The sequence below is a fragment of the Nothobranchius furzeri genome, chromosome 10, assembly GCF_043380555.1.
Source record: "Nothobranchius furzeri strain GRZ-AD chromosome 10, NfurGRZ-RIMD1, whole genome shotgun sequence".
NCBI lineage: Eukaryota > Metazoa > Chordata > Actinopteri > Cyprinodontiformes > Nothobranchiidae > Nothobranchius > Nothobranchius furzeri.
In genome coordinates, this window is record NC_091750.1 from 67,266,041 (window position 1) to 67,281,236 (window position 15,196).

Here is a 15,196-nt window from a genome sequence, read left to right on the forward strand (position 1 = left end):
TTTGAGCTTTTGCATAGCTGTCTTTGTTTTTCTTGTCATCTTAGCAAAGTTTCCTCTGAAAGAAACGACATTTAAGACGGAATGTAAAGGAACATTTACCGTGACCCAGAATCGAACCGGGGTTGCTGCGGTCACAACGCTGAGTACTAACCACTATACGATCACGGCACATTTCCTCAGCTCCATCTGTGAGGATCAGCTGCAACCACACAATTGTAAAGATATCGACTTGAAAAGTGCGAGAGCTCATCAAAAAACTACATCAACATTTTCCTTCGAGCCGGATTTGAACCAGCGACCTAAGGATGTTTTTTGAGCTGCCTCCACAGTCCTCCGCTCTACCAACTGAGCTATCGAAGAGTGGTCAATACTGGAAGCAATTAGTACTTTGTGCATTGTGTTTTTTAGTGCAACGTTTAATTTTTTTCTATTTGATCTTGTTCCAAACATAGATGCCTAAGTATTTTGGGTGAACGTTCAAAGTACATTTCCCCATCTCTACACACAAGAGGATCTCATCTTCTGACTAGAAATATGGCCAACCTTTCTATTGTTGCTGTCAACTCACTGGGCATTGGAGTTGTTTTTTCCCCCAAAAGAAGTTAGACAAATCACCAATTACTTGAGGTTTCAGTAGTTGCTAAACAACTCTATTCCAACAGCTTGTTCCTGTTTTATGACTTCTTTTGAGCTTTTGCATAGCTGTCTTTGTTTTTCTTGTCATCTTAGCAAAGTTTCCTCTGAAAGAAACGACATTTAAGACGGAATGTAAAGGAACATTTGCCGTGACCCGGATTCAAATCGGGGTTGCTGCGGCCACAACGCAGAGTACTAACCACTATACGATCACGGCACGTTTCCTCAGCTCCATCTGTAAGCCGTGGTGATCAGCTGTGACCACACCATTGTAAAGATGTCGACTTGAAAAGTGCTAGAGCTCATGAAGAAGCTTTATCAACATTTTCCTTCGAGCCAGATTTGAACCAGCGACCTAAGGATGTCTTTTGAGCTGCCTCTACAGTCCTCCGCTCTACCAACTGAGCTATCGAAGGGTGGTCAATGCTGGAAGCAATTAGTACTTTGTGCATTGTGTTTTTTAGTGCAACGTTTAATTTTTAGGCCCGAGCAGCGAAAGCGCTGCGAAGGCCTCTTGTTTTTGCTCTGATTATTATTATTTTTTGTTATTCCGTGCCCCCTTTGAACAGCTTTTTGGGGACCTTAACATACCCCAAAACTCACAATATTTTGCACACTTGTCAGGCCTGGTGAAAAATTTGATATTTTAAAGGTCCCAAAAAAATCGCAAAGAAAATGGCTGAACAGCGCCCCCTACAAAGTGAAAAAAAACCCTCTCCATAAAGCTTAGTTTATCGTACAGTTATGAAATTTGGTACACTTGTAGTACTCAACAGTCCGCACAGAAAAGTCTCTTGCAACCATGGTCAATATCAAACAGGAAGTCGGCCATTTTGGGTTGAAATGGCAATTTTTTGCCGTTTTTGCCGTTTTTAGGGTCCGTCTCTGATTGGATTGCTCGATCATTTTTCGCACGATCGTCTCAAAAATTGTGTAAAATTGCTCAGAAGGGATGGGCGAACAAAATGAGATAAGGATTCTGAGTTTTCGTATATGTTGAAGGGGCGGAGCCAGGCCTCAAAGTTTGACTACTCGCCAAAAAAATTTAAATTGCTATAACTTCATAATTGAATGGAATAGAGTTACCAAACTTTGTGTGGTCATTTGTCATCGACCCACAAAGTAAATTGAATGGTCGGTTGATGACATCACACAAGCCCCGCCCCCTCAGGACCAAAAAGGTCAAGTTTTACTGTGAAAGGTCCCAAATTGCCCCATTTCACTTAATCACCACAAATTTGGAGCTGGTAACTCAAGGCAAGTGGGGGTTGCTTGGCGTCACTTTATGGGAGTTTTCGGCAGAGGGCGGGGCTGTGGCGGCGCGGCGAAGTAAGGCGTACCGCCGTGGCCTTACGTTTGCCTCCCATTTCTTTATTTCTAAAGATGTCGTCACGAAACTTCTTGTGAGTGATCCTAGTCTGGCCCCCCAAAAAATCTGACGTGAACATCCGGTGGGCGTGGCCAATTTTCTGAAATAGCGCCCCCTAGGACCATTAAAACTGTCAGCCCCAAGCCATGCTTTGACTGAGGATTACGAAATTTGGTACACTAATGTGGTGTCTCAGGACCTACAAAAAAGTCTCTTGGAGCCAAGTGCAAAGTCGCACAGGAAGTCGGCCATTTTGGTCCAAGTGCGCGATTTAGTTGTTTTCGCACACGTTGTTTGGAGAGTGATGCTCCGTCGCCCTTTTCACCAATCTCCTTCAAACTTCTGCTATATACTCTTAAGACATAGGGGAAAAAATTCAACCGTCGGATTTTTCAAAAGTTGAAAGGTGTGGGCGTGGCTAAGCCTCAAACTTTGAACTGTCGCCACGCCACTCTTTTTTTCACAGCTCCCTACTGGACTCCTTTTACCCAAACACCAGGATTCTGTGGCAAACAGCAGTAGACAACTTGAGGTTACTTGGTCTCCAGTACTGGCAGGTTTTGAAAAAAGGCGGGGCTTTGGGAGCATGGCGAAAATCACCATCACGCCATGGAAATACGTTTGCCTCTCATTCCTTAAGTTATCGAGATATCACCTCGAAATTTGTTGTGAGTGATCCTAGTCTGACCCCCAATAGAAATGGACAGCTAAAATTTGTGGGCGTGGTCAATTTTCTGAAATAGCGCCCTCTAGGACCATTAAAACTGCCAGCCCCTAGCCATGCTTTGACTGAGGATTACGAAATTTGGTAAACTAATGTGGAGTCTCAGGACCTACAAAAAAGTCTCTTGGAGCCAAGTCCAAAGTCGCACAGGAAGTCGGCCATTTTGGTACAAGTACGCGATTTAGATGTTTTGGTATACGTTGTTTGGAGAGTGATGCTCCGTTGCTTTTTTCACCAATCGCTTTCACACTTCTGCTATATACTCTTAAGACGTAGGGGAAAAAATTCAACCGTCGCATTTTTCAAAAGTTGAAAGGTGTGGGCGTGGCTAAGCCTCAAACTTTGACCTGTCGCCACGCCACTCTTTTTTTCACAGCTCCCTACTGGACTCCTTTTACCCAATCAGCAGGAATCTCTGGCAAATAGCAGTAGACAACGTGAGGTCACTTGGTCTCCAGTACTGGCAGGTTTCAAAAAAAGGCGGGGCTTTGGGAGCATGGCGAAAATCGCCATCACGCCATGGAAATACGTTTTCCTCTCATTTCTTCAGTTATCGTGATATCACTACGAAACTTCTGGTGAGTGATCCTAGTCTGACCCCAAGAGAAATAGACAGCTGAAGTTTGTGGGCGTGGCCTATTTCCTTAAATAGCGCCCCCTAGGACCTTTTAAACTAATAGCCCCAAGCCATGCTTTGACTGAGGATTACGAAATTTGGTACACTAATGTGTTGTCTCAGGAAAAAAAGTCTCTTGGAGCCAAGTGCAAAATCGTACAGGAAGTCGGCCATTTTGGTCCAAGTACTCAATTTAGTGGTTTTCGCAGACATTGTTTGGAGTATTATGCCCCATCGTCCTTTTCACCAATTGCCTTCAAACTCCTGCTATATCCTCTTAAGACATAGGGGAAAAAATTCAACCGTCGGATTTTTCAAAAGTTGAAAGGTGTGGGCGTGGCTAACCCTCAAACTTTGACCTTTCGCCATTACATTTCTTGGCTTAATAACTCCCATGTGCATGATCTAATCTATATCAAACTTTGTCTGTGTGATCACTGACCACATCTGAAGACAATGCCAATGTGGACAGCTGACATCCCCTAAGTCCCGCCCTCTACTACAGGAAGTCTATTGTTTTATGGTGAAATGCCCATATTTGTCATGATCTGAAAGCTTTCCAGCGGCCCTAGATAAGTTTAACCTACAATAACTTCAAACAACGTGGTCAGAAAAGCATTACAGTTGGTCTGTGTCATCAGATCCACGAGAGTCGTAAAGGTAGAGTATGCCCTAGTTGTGAGACGTGTAATATAATGGTGTCCTCAGAGGGGATGCTGAGTCAGGGTGAGGTGCGGACGAGGTGATCGTTTGCGGTTTCTGGTGTCGGGGTGGTCGACGTTTCTGTTCCGTGGACGTGCCCTAGTGCCCCGGGCTGCCGGCCAGGCCGGAGCGGCGCGGAGCTGCGAGGGCCGAACGACGCTGCTTGCAGCTTTAATTTTCTATTTGATCTTGTTCCAAACATAGATGCCTAAGTATTTTGGGTGAACGTTCAAAGTACATTTCCCCATCTCTACACACAAGAGGATCTCATCTTCTGACTAGAAATATGGCCAACCTTTCTATTGTTGCTGTCAACTCACTGGGCATTGGAGTTGTTTTTTCCCCCAAACGAAGTTAGACAAATGACCAACTACTTTAGGTTTCAGTAGTTGCTAATCAACTCTATTCCAACAGCTTGTTCCTGTTTTATGACTTATTTTGAGCTTTTGCATAGCTGTCTTTGTTTTTCTTGTCATCTTAGCAAAGTTTCCTCTGAAAGAAAAGACATTTAAGACGGAATGTAAAGGATCATTTACCGTGACCCAGAATCGAACCGGGGTTGCTGCGGCCACAACGCTGAGTACTAACCACTATACGATCACGGCACGTTTCCTCAGCTCCATCTGTGATGATCAGCTGCAACCACACAATTGTAAAGATATCGACTTGAAAAGTGCGAGAGCTCATCAAAAAACTACATCAACATTTTCCTTCGAGCCGGATTTGAACCAGCGACCTAAGGATGTCTTTTGAGCTGCCTCTACAGTCCTCCGCTCTACCAACTGAGCTATCGAAGAGTGGTCAATACTGGAAGCAATTAGTACTTTGTGCATTGTGTTTTTTAGTGCAACATTTAATTTTTTTCTATTTGATCTTGTTCCAAACATAGATGCCTAAGTATTTTGGGTGAACGTTCAAAGTACATTTCCCCATCTCTACACACAAGAGGATCTCATCTTCTGACTAGAAATATGGCCAACCTTTCTATTGTTGCTGTCAACTCACTGGGCATTGGAGTTGTTTTTTCCCCCAAAAGAAGTTAGACAAATCACCAATTACTTGAGGTTTCAGTAGTTGCTAAACAACTCTATTCCAACAGCTTGTTCCTGTTTTATGACTTCTTTTGAGCTTTTGCATAGCTGTCTTTGTTTTTCTTGTCATCTTAGCAAAGTTTCCTCTGAAAGAAACGACATTTAAGACGGAATGTAAAGGAACATTTGCCGTGACCCAGATTCGTACCGGGGTTGCTGCGGCCACAACGCAGAGTACTAACCACTATACGATCACGGCACGTTTCCTCAGCTCCATCTGTAAGCCGTGGTGATCAGCTGTGACCACACCATTGTAAAGATGTCGACTTGAAAAGTGCTAGAGCTCATGAAAAAGCTTTATCAACATTTTCCTTCGAGCCGGATTTGAACCAGCGACCTAAGGATGTCTTTTGAGCTGCCTCTACAGTCCTCCGCTCTACCAACTGAGCTATCGAAGGGTGGTCAATGCTGGAAGCAATTAGTACTTTGTGCATTGTGTTTTTTAGTGCAACGTTTAATTTTTTTCTTTTTGATCTTGTTCCAAACATAGATGCCTAAGTATTTTGGGTGAACGTTCAAAGTACATTTCCCCATCTCTACACACAAGAGGATCTCATCTTCTGACTAGAAATATGGCCAACCTTTCTATTGTTGCTGTCAACTCACTGGGCATTGGAGTTGTTTTTTCCCCCAAAAGAAGTTAGACAAATGACCAACTACTTTAGGTTTCAGTAGTTGCTAAACAACTCTATTCCAACAGCTTGTTCCTGTTTTATGACTTCTTTTGAGCTTTTGCATAGCTGTCTTTGTTTTTCTTGTCATCTTAGCAAAGTTTCCTCTGAAAGAAACGACATTTAAGATGGAATGTAAAGGAACATTTACCGTGACCCAGAATCGAACCGGGGTTGCTGAGGCCACAACGCTGAGTACTAACCACTAAACGATCACGGCACGTTTCCTCAGCTCCATCTGTGATGATCAGATGCAACCACACAATTGTAAAGATATCGACTTGAAAAGTGCGAGAGCTCATCAAAAAACTACATCAACAATTTCCTTCGAGCCTGATTTGAACCAGCGACCTAAGGATGTCTTTTGAGCTGCCTCTACAGTCCTCCGCTCTACTAACTGAGCTATCGAAGATTGGTCAATGCTGGAAGCAATTGGTACTTTGTGCATTGTGTTTTTTAGTGCAACGTTTAATTTTTTTCTATTTGATCTTGTTCCAAACATAGATGCCTAAGTATTTTGGGTGAACGTTCAAAGTACATTTCCCCATCTCTACACACAAGAGGATCTCATCTTCTGACTAGAAATATGGCCAACCTTTCTATTGTTGCTGTCAACTCACTGGGCATTGGAGTTGTTTTTTCCCCCAAAAGAAGTTAGACAAACCACCAATTACTTGAGGTTTCAGTAGTTGCTAAACAACTCTATTCCAACAGCTTGTTCCTGTTTTATGACTTCTTTTGAGCTTTTGCATAGCTGTCTTTGTTTTTCTTGTCATCTTAGCAAAGTTTCCTCTGAAAGAAACGACATTTAAGACGGAATGTAATGGAACATTTGCCGTGACCCGGATTCAAACCGGGGTTGCTGCGGCCACAACGCAGAGTACTAACCACTATACGATCACGGCACGTTTCCTCAGCTCCATCTGTAAGCCGTGGTGATCAGCTGTGACCACACCATTGTAAAGATGTCGACTTGAAAAGTGCTAGAGCTCATGAAAAAGCTTTATCAACATTTTCCTTCGAGCCGGATTTGAACCAGCGACCTAAGGATGTCTTTTGAGCTGCCTCTACAGTCCTCCGCTCTACCAACTGAGCTATCGAAGGGTGGTCAATGCTGGAAGCAATTAGTACTTTGTGCATTGTGTTTTTTAGTGCAACGTTTAATTTTTGTCTATTTGATCTTGTTCCAAACATAGATGCCTAAGTATTTTGGGTGAACGTTCAAAGTACATTTCCCCATCTCTACACACAAGAGGATCTCATCTTCTGACTAGAAATATGGCCAACCTTTCTATTGTTGCTGTCAACTCACTGGGCATTGGAGTTGTTTTTTCCCCCAAAAGAAGTTAGACAAATCACCAATTACTTGAGGTTTCAGTAGTTGCTAAAAAACTCTATTCCAACAGCTTGTTCCTGTTTTATGACTTCTTTTGAGCTTTTGCATAGCTGTCTTTGTTTTTCTTGTCATCTTAGCAAAGTTTCCTCTGAAAGAAACAACATTTAAGACGGAATGTAAAGGAACATTTACCGTGACCCAGAATCGAACCGGGGTTGCTGCGGCCACAACGCTGAGTACTAACCACAATTCGATCACGGCACGTTTCCTCAGCTCCATCTGTGATGATCAGCTGCAACCACACAATTGTAAAGATATCGACTTGAAAAGTGCGAGAGCTCATCAAAAAACTACATCAACATTTTCCTTCGAGCCGGATTTGAACCAGCGACCTAAGGATGTCTTTTGAGCTGCCTCTACAGTCCTCCGCTCAACCAACTGAGCTATCGAAGGGTGGTCAATGCTGGAAGCAATTAGTACTTTGTGCATTGTGTTTTTTAGTGCAACGTTTAATTTTTTTCTATTTGATCTTGTTCCAAACATAGATGCCTAAGTATTTTGGGTGAACGTTCAAAGTACATTTCCCCATCTCTACACACAAGAGGATCTCATCTTCTGACTAGAAATATGGCCAACCTTTCTATTGTTGCTGTCAACTCACTGGGCATTGGAGTTGTTTTTTCCCCCAAAAGAAGTTAGACAAATGACCAACTACTTTAGGTTTCAGTAGTTGCTAAACAACTCTATTCCAACAGCTTGTTCCTGTTTTATGACTTCTTTTGAGCTTTTGCATAGCTGTCTTTGTTTTTCTTGTCATCTTAGCAAAGTTTCCTCTGAAAGAAACGACATTTAAGACGGAATGTAAAGGAACATTTACCGTGACCCAGAATCAAACCGGGGTTGCTGCGGCCACAACGCTGAGTACTAACCACTATACGATCACGGCACGTTTCCTCAGCTCCATCTGTGATGATCAGCTGCAACCACACAATTGTAAAGATATCGACTTGAAAAGTGCGAGAGCTCATCAAAAAACTACATCAAAAATTTCCTTCGCGCCGGATTTGAACCAGCGACCTAAGGATGTCTTTTGAGCTGCCTCTACAGTCCTCCGCTGTACTAACTGAGCTATCGAAGGGTGGTCAATGCTGGAAGCAAATAGTACTTTGTGCATTGTGTTTTTTAGTGCAACGTTTAATTTTTTTCTATTTGATCTTGTTCCAAACATAGATGCCTAAGTATTTTGGGTGAACGTTCAAAGTACATTTCCCCATCTCTACACACAAGAGGATCTCATCTTCTGACTAGAAATATGGCCAACCTTTCTATTGTTGCTGTCAACTCACTGGGCATTGGAGTTGTTTTTTCCCCCAAAAGAAGTTAGACAAATCACCAATTACTTGAGGTTTCAGTAGTTGCTAAACAACTCTATTCCAACAGCTTGTTCCTGTTTTATGACTTCTTTTGAGCTTTTGCATAGCTGTCTTTGTTTTTCTTGTCATCTTAGCAAAGTTTCCTCTGAAAGAAACGACATTTAAGACGGAATGTAATGGAACATTTGCCGTGACCCGGATTCGAACCGGGGTTGCTGCGGCCACAACGCAGAGTACTAACCACTATACGATCACGGCACGTTTCCTCAGCTCCATCTGTAAGCTGTGGTGATCAGCTGTGACCACACCATTGTAAAGATGTCGACTTGAAAAGTGCTAGAGCTCATGAAAAAGCTTTATCAACATTTTCCTTCGAGCCAGATTTGAACCAGCGACCTAAGGATGTCTTTTGAGCTGCCTCTACAGTCCTCCGCTCTACCCACTGAGCTATCGAAGGGTGGTCAATGCTGGAAGCAATTAGTACTTTGTGCATTGTGTTTTTTAGTGCAACGTTTAATTTTTTTCTATTTGATCTTGTTCCAAACATAGATGCCTAAGTATTTTGGGTGAACGTTCAAAGTACATTTCCCCATCTCTACACACAAGAGGATCTCATCTTCTGACTAGAAATATGACCAACCTTTCTATTGTTGCTGTCAACTCACTGGGCATTGGAGGTTTTTTTTCCCCCAAAAGAAGTTAGACAAATGACCAACTACTTTAGGTTTCAGTAGTTGCTAAACAACTCTATTCCAACAGCTTGTTCCTGTTTTATGACTTCTTTTGAGCTTTTGCATAGCTGTCTTTGTTTTTCTTGTCATCTTAGCAAAGTTTCCTCTGAAAGAAACGACATTTAAGACGGAATGTAAAGGAACATTTACCGTGACCCAGAATCGAACCGGGGTTGCTGCGGCCACAACGCTGAGTACAAACCACTATACGATCACGGCACGTTTCCTCAGCTCCATCTGTAAGCCGTGGTGATCAGCTGTGACCACACCATTGTAAAGATGTCGACTTGAAAAGTAATAGAGCTCATGAAGAAGCTTTATCAACATTTCCTTCGAGCCAGATTTGAACCAGCGACCTAAGGATGTCTTTTGAGCTGCCTCTACAGTCCTCCGCTCTACCAACTGAGCTATCGAAGAGTGGTCAATACTGGAAGCAATTAGTACTTTGTGCATTGTGTTTTTTAGTGCAACATTTAATTTTTTTTCTATTTGATCTTGTTCCAAACATAGATGCCTAAGTATTTTGGGTGAACGTTCAAAGTACATTTCCCCATCTCTACACACAAGAGGATCTCATCTTCTGACTAGAAATATGGCCAACCTTTCTATTGTTGCTGTCAACTCACTGGGCATTGGAGTTGTTTTTTCCCCCAAAAGAAGTTAGACAAATCACCAATTACTTGAGGTTTCAGTAGTTGCTAAACAACTCTATTCCAACAGCTTGTTCCTGTTTTATGACTTCTTTTGAGCTTTTGCATAGCTGTCTTTGTTTTTCTTGTCATCTTAGCAAAGTTTCCTCTGAAAAAAACGACATTTAAGACGGAATGTAAAGGAACATTTACCGTGACCCAGAATCGAACCGGGGTTGCTGCGGCCACAACGCTGAGTACAAACCACTATACGATCACGGCACGTTTCCTCAGCTCCATCTGTGATGATCAGCTGCAACCACACAATTGTAAAGATATCGACTTGAAAAGTGCGAGAGCTCATCAAAAAACTACATCAACAATTTCCTTCGAGCCGGATTTGAACCAGCGACCTAAGGATGTCTTTTGAGCTGCCTCTACAGTCCTCCGCTCTACCAACTGAGCTATCGAAGGGTGGTCAATGCTGGAAGCAATTAGTACTTTGTGCATTGTGTTTTTTAGTGCAACGTTTAATTTTTTTCTATTTGATCTTGTTCCAAACATAGATGCCTAAGTATTTTGGGTGAACGTTCAAAGTACATTTCCCCATCTCTACACACAAGAGGATCTCATCTTCTGACTAGAAATATGGCCAACCTTTCTATTGTTGCTGTCAACTCACTGGGCATTGGAGTTGTTTTTTCCCCCAAAAGAAGTTAGACAAATCACCAATTACTTGAGGTTTCAGTAGTTGCTAAACAACTCTATTCCAACAGCTTGTTCCTGTTTTATGACTTCTTTTGAGCTTTTGCATAGCTGTCTTTGTTTTTCTTGTCATCTTAGCAAAGTTTCCTCTGAAAGAAACGACATTTAAGACGGAATGTAAAGGAACATTTGCCGTGACCCGGATTCGAACCGGGGTTGCTGCGGCCACAACGCAGAGTACTAACCACTATACGATCACGGCACGTTTCCTCAGCTCCATCTGTAAGCTGTGGTGACCAGCTGTGAAAACACCATTGTAAAGATGTCGACTTGAAAAGTGCTAGAGCTCATGAAAAAGCTTTATCAACATTATCCTTCGAGCCGGATTTGAACCAGCGACCTAAGGATGTCTTTTGAGCTGCCTCTACAGTCCTCCGCTCTACCAACTGAGCTATCGAAGGGTGGTTAATGCTGGAAGCAATTAGTACTTTGTGCATTGTGTTTTTTAGTGCAACGTTTAATTTTTTTCTATTTGATCTTGTTCCAAACATAGATGCCTAAGTATTTTGGGTGAACGTTCAAAGTACATTTCCCCATCTCTACACACAAGAGGATCTCATCTTCTGACTAGAAATATGACCAACCTTTCTATTGTTGCTGTCAACTCACTGGGCATTGGAGTTGTTTTTTCCCCCAAAAGAAGTTAGACAAATGACCAACTACTTTAGGTTTCAGTAGTTGCTAAACAACTCTATTCCAACAGCTTGTTCCTGTTTTATGACTTCTTTTGAGCTTTTGCATAGCTGTCTTTGTTTTTCTTGTCATCTTAGCAAAGTTTCCTCTGAAAAAAACGACATTTAAGACGGAATGTAAAGGAACATTTACCGTGACCCAGAATCGAACCGGGGTTGCTGCGGCCACAACGCTGAGTACTAACCACTATACGATCACGGCACGTTTCCTCAGCTCCATCTGTGATGATCAGCTGCAACCACACAATTGTAAAGATATCGACTTGAAAAGTGCGAGAGCTCATCAAAAAACTACATCAACATTTTCCTTCGAGCCGGATTTGAACCAGCGACCTAAGGATGTCTTTTGAGCTGCCTCTACAGTCCTCCGCTCTACCAACTGAGCTATCGAAGGGTGGTCAATGCTGGAAGCAATTAGTACTTTGTGCATTGTGTTTTTTAGTGCAACGTTTAATTTTTTTCTATTTGATCTTGTTCCAAACATAGATGCCTAAGTATTTTGGGTGAACGTTCAAAGTACATTTCCCCATCTCTACACACAAGAGGATCTCATCTTCTGACTAGAAATATGGCCAACCTTTCTATTGTTGCTGTCAACTCACTGGGCATTGGAGTTGTTTTTTCCCCCAAAAGAAGTTAGACAAATCACCAATTACTTGAGGTTTCAGTAGTTGCTAAACAACTCTATTCCAACAGCTTGTTCCTGTTTTATGACTTCTTTTGAGCTTTTGCATAGCTGTCTTTGTTTTTCTTGTCATCTTAGCAAAGTTTCCTCTGAAAGAAACGACATTTAAGACGGAATGTAAAGGAACATTTGCCGTGACCCGGATTCAAATCGGGGTTGCTGCGGCCACAACGCAGAGTACTAACCACTATACGATCACGGCACGTTTCCTCAGCTCCATCTGTAAGCCGTGGTGATCAGCTGTGACCACACCATTGTAAAGATGTCGACTTGAAAAGTAATAGAGCTCATGAAGAAGCTTTATCAACATTTTCCTTCGAGCCAGATTTGAACCAGCGACCTAAGGATGTCTTTTGAGCTGCCTCTACAGTCCTCCGCTCTACCAACTGAGCTATCGAAGGGTGGTCAATGCTGGAAGCAATTAGTACTTTGTGCATTGTGTTTTTTAGTGCAACGTTTAATTTTTTTCTATTTGATCTTGTTCCAAACATAGATGCCTAAGTATTTTGGGTGAACGTTCAAAGTACATTTCCCCATCTCTACACACAAGAGGATCTCATCTTCTGACTAGAAATATGGCCAACCTTTCTATTGTTGCTGTCAACTCACTGGGCATTGGAGTTGTTTTTTCCCCCAAACGAAGTTAGACAAATGACCAACTACTTTAGGTTTCAGTAGTTGCTAATCAACTCTATTCCAACAGCTTGTTCCTGTTTTATGACTTATTTTGAGCTTTTGCATAGCTGTCTTTGTTTTTCTTGTCATCTTAGCAAAGTTTCCTCTGAAAGAAACGACATTTAAGACGGAATGTAAAGGAACATTTACCGTGACCCAGAATCGAACCGGGGTTGCTGCGGCCACAACGCTGAGTACTAACCACTATACGATCATGGCACGTTTCCTCAGCTCCATCTGTGATGATCAGCTGCAACCACACAATTGTAAAGATATCGACTTGAAAAGTGCAAGAGCTCATCAAAAAACTACATCAACATTTTCCTTCGAGCCGGATTTTAACCAGCGACCTAAGGATGTCTTTTGAGCTGCCTCTACAGTCCTCCGCTCTACCAACTGAGCTATCGAAGAGTGGTCAATACTGGAAGCAATTAGTACTTTGTGCATTGTGTTTTTTAGTGCAACATTTAATTTTTTTTCTATTTGATCTTGTTCCAAACATAGATGCCTAAGTATTTTGGGTGAACGTTCAAAGTACATTTCCCCATCTCTACACACAAGAGGATCTCATCTTCTGACTAGAAATATGGCCAACCTTTCTATTGTTGCTGTCAACTCACTGGGCATTGGAGTTGTTTTTTCCCCCAAAAGAAGTTAGACAAATCACCAATTACTTGAGGTTTCAGTAGTTGCTAAACAACTCTATTCCAACAGCTTGTTCCTGTTTTATGACTTCTTTTGAGCTTTTGCATAGCTGTCTTTGTTTTTCTTGTCATCTTAGCAAAGTTTCCCCTGAAAGAAACGACATTTAAGACGGAATGTAAAGGAACATTTGCCGTGACCCGGATTCGAACCGGGGTTGCTGCGGCCACAACGCAGAGTACTAACCACTATACGAAAACGGCATGTTTCCTCAGCTCCATCTGTAAGCCGTGGTGATCAGCTGTGACCACACCATTGTAAAGATGTCGACTTGAAAAGTGCTAGAGCTCATGAAAAAGCTTTATCAACATTTTCCTTCGAGCCGGATTTGAACCAGCGACCTAAGGATGTCTTTTGAGCTGCCTCTACAGTCCTCCGCTCTACCAACTGAGCTATCGAAGGGTGGTCAATGCTGGAAGCAATTAGTACTTTGTGCATTGTGTTTTTTAGTGCAACGTTTAATTTTTTTCTATTTGATCTTGTTCCAAACATAGATGCCTAAGTATTTTGGGTGAACGTTCAAAGTACATTTCCCCATCTCTACACACAAGAGGATCTCATCTTCTGACTAGAAATATGGCCAACCTTTCTATTGTTGCTGTCAACTCACTGGGCATTGGAGTTGTTTTTTACCCCAAAAGAAGTTAGACAAATGACCAACTACTTTAGGTTTCAGTAGTTGCTAAACAACTCTATTCCAACAGCTTGTTCCTGTTTTATGACTTCTTTTGAGCTTTTGCATAGCTGTCTTTGTTTTTCTTGTCATCTTAGCAAAGTTTCCTCTGAAAGAAACGACATTTAAGATGGAATGTAAAGGAACATTTACCGTGACCCAGAATCGAACCGGGGTTGCTGAGGCCACAACGCTGAGTACTAACCACTATACGATCACAGCACGTTTCCTCAGCTCCATCTGTGATGATCAGATGCAACCACACAATTGTAAAGATATCGACTTGAAAAGTGCGAGAGCTCATCAAAAAACTACATCAACAATTTCCTTCGAGCCTGATTTGAACCAGCGACCTAAGGATGTCTTTTGAGCTGCCTCTACAGTCCTCCGCTCTACCAACTGAGCTATCGAAGGTTGGTCAATGCTGGAAGCAATTGGTACTTTGTGCATTGTGTTTTTTAGTGCAACGTTTAATTTTTTTCTATTTGATCTTGTTCCAAACATAGATGCCTAAGTATTTTGGGTGAACGTTCAAAGTACATTTCCCCATCTCTACACACAAGAGGATCTCATCTTCTGACTAGAAATATGGCCAACCTTTCTATTGTTGCTGTCAACTCACTGGGCATTGGAGTTGTTTTTTCCCCCAAAAGAAGTTAGGCAAACCACCAATTACTTGAGGTTTCAGTAGTTGCTAAACAACTCTATTCCAACAGCTTGTTCCTGTTTTATGACTTCTTTTGAGCTTTTGCATAGCTGTCTTTGTTTTTCTTGTCATCTTAGCAAAGTTTCCTCTGAAAGAAACGACATTTAAGACGGAATGTAATGGAACATTTGCCGTGACCCGGATTCGAACCGGGGTTGCTGCGGCCACAACGCAGAGTACTAACCACTATACGATCACGGCACGTTTCCTCAGCTCCATCTGTAAGCCGTGGTGATCAGCTGTGACCACACCATTGTAAAGATGTCGACTTGAAAAGTGCTAGAGCTCATGAAAAAGCTTTATCAGCATTTTCCTTCGAGCCGGATTTGAACCAGCGACCTAAGGATGTCTTTTGAGCTGCCTCTACAGTCCTCCGCTCTACCAACTGAGCTATTGAAGGGTGGTCAATGCTGGAAGCAA

The 15,196-nt window shown here is 42.3% G+C and overlaps 15 non-coding genes across 15 annotated transcripts; all 15 read right to left on the bottom strand.

Moving 5' to 3' along the window:
• Positions 1 to 270: 270 nt before the first annotated feature.
• trnah-gug (transfer RNA histidin (anticodon GUG)) lies at positions 271 to 360 on the bottom strand. The gene is given in 2 exon segments: positions 271 to 307; positions 324 to 360. It is a non-coding gene; the product is annotated as a tRNA-His (tRNA).
• Positions 361 to 963: 603 nt separating this feature from the next.
• On the bottom strand, positions 964 to 1,052 carry trnay-gua (transfer RNA tyrosine (anticodon GUA)). Its single transcript is given in 2 exon segments — positions 964 to 999; positions 1,016 to 1,052. It is a non-coding gene; the product is annotated as a tRNA-Tyr (tRNA).
• Positions 1,053 to 4,754: 3,702 nt separating this feature from the next.
• trnay-gua (transfer RNA tyrosine (anticodon GUA)) lies at positions 4,755 to 4,844 on the bottom strand. The gene is given in 2 exon segments: positions 4,755 to 4,791; positions 4,808 to 4,844. It is a non-coding gene; the product is annotated as a tRNA-Tyr (tRNA).
• A 603-nt stretch (positions 4,845 to 5,447) lies between these two features.
• trnay-gua (transfer RNA tyrosine (anticodon GUA)) lies at positions 5,448 to 5,536 on the bottom strand. The gene is given in 2 exon segments: positions 5,448 to 5,483; positions 5,500 to 5,536. It is a non-coding gene; the product is annotated as a tRNA-Tyr (tRNA).
• Positions 5,537 to 6,642: 1,106 nt separating this feature from the next.
• Positions 6,643 to 6,714, bottom strand: trnah-gug (transfer RNA histidin (anticodon GUG)). Its single transcript has one exon. It is a non-coding gene; the product is annotated as a tRNA-His (tRNA).
• A 110-nt stretch (positions 6,715 to 6,824) lies between these two features.
• On the bottom strand, positions 6,825 to 6,913 carry trnay-gua (transfer RNA tyrosine (anticodon GUA)). Its single transcript is given in 2 exon segments — positions 6,825 to 6,860; positions 6,877 to 6,913. It is a non-coding gene; the product is annotated as a tRNA-Tyr (tRNA).
• Positions 6,914 to 7,509: 596 nt separating this feature from the next.
• On the bottom strand, positions 7,510 to 7,598 carry trnay-gua (transfer RNA tyrosine (anticodon GUA)). The gene is given in 2 exon segments: positions 7,510 to 7,545; positions 7,562 to 7,598. It is a non-coding gene; the product is annotated as a tRNA-Tyr (tRNA).
• Positions 7,599 to 8,704: 1,106 nt separating this feature from the next.
• trnah-gug (transfer RNA histidin (anticodon GUG)) lies at positions 8,705 to 8,776 on the bottom strand. Its single transcript has one exon. It is a non-coding gene; the product is annotated as a tRNA-His (tRNA).
• Positions 8,777 to 10,263: 1,487 nt separating this feature from the next.
• On the bottom strand, positions 10,264 to 10,352 carry trnay-gua (transfer RNA tyrosine (anticodon GUA)). The gene is given in 2 exon segments: positions 10,264 to 10,299; positions 10,316 to 10,352. It is a non-coding gene; the product is annotated as a tRNA-Tyr (tRNA).
• A 421-nt stretch (positions 10,353 to 10,773) lies between these two features.
• On the bottom strand, positions 10,774 to 10,845 carry trnah-gug (transfer RNA histidin (anticodon GUG)). Its single transcript has one exon. It is a non-coding gene; the product is annotated as a tRNA-His (tRNA).
• Positions 10,846 to 10,955: 110 nt separating this feature from the next.
• Positions 10,956 to 11,044, bottom strand: trnay-gua (transfer RNA tyrosine (anticodon GUA)). Its single transcript is given in 2 exon segments — positions 10,956 to 10,991; positions 11,008 to 11,044. It is a non-coding gene; the product is annotated as a tRNA-Tyr (tRNA).
• A 596-nt stretch (positions 11,045 to 11,640) lies between these two features.
• trnay-gua (transfer RNA tyrosine (anticodon GUA)) lies at positions 11,641 to 11,729 on the bottom strand. Its single transcript is given in 2 exon segments — positions 11,641 to 11,676; positions 11,693 to 11,729. It is a non-coding gene; the product is annotated as a tRNA-Tyr (tRNA).
• Positions 11,730 to 12,332: 603 nt separating this feature from the next.
• Positions 12,333 to 12,421, bottom strand: trnay-gua (transfer RNA tyrosine (anticodon GUA)). Its single transcript is given in 2 exon segments — positions 12,333 to 12,368; positions 12,385 to 12,421. It is a non-coding gene; the product is annotated as a tRNA-Tyr (tRNA).
• A 1,289-nt stretch (positions 12,422 to 13,710) lies between these two features.
• On the bottom strand, positions 13,711 to 13,799 carry trnay-gua (transfer RNA tyrosine (anticodon GUA)). The gene is given in 2 exon segments: positions 13,711 to 13,746; positions 13,763 to 13,799. It is a non-coding gene; the product is annotated as a tRNA-Tyr (tRNA).
• Positions 13,800 to 14,905: 1,106 nt separating this feature from the next.
• Positions 14,906 to 14,977, bottom strand: trnah-gug (transfer RNA histidin (anticodon GUG)). Its single transcript has one exon. It is a non-coding gene; the product is annotated as a tRNA-His (tRNA).
• Positions 14,978 to 15,196: the final 219 nt, after the last annotated feature.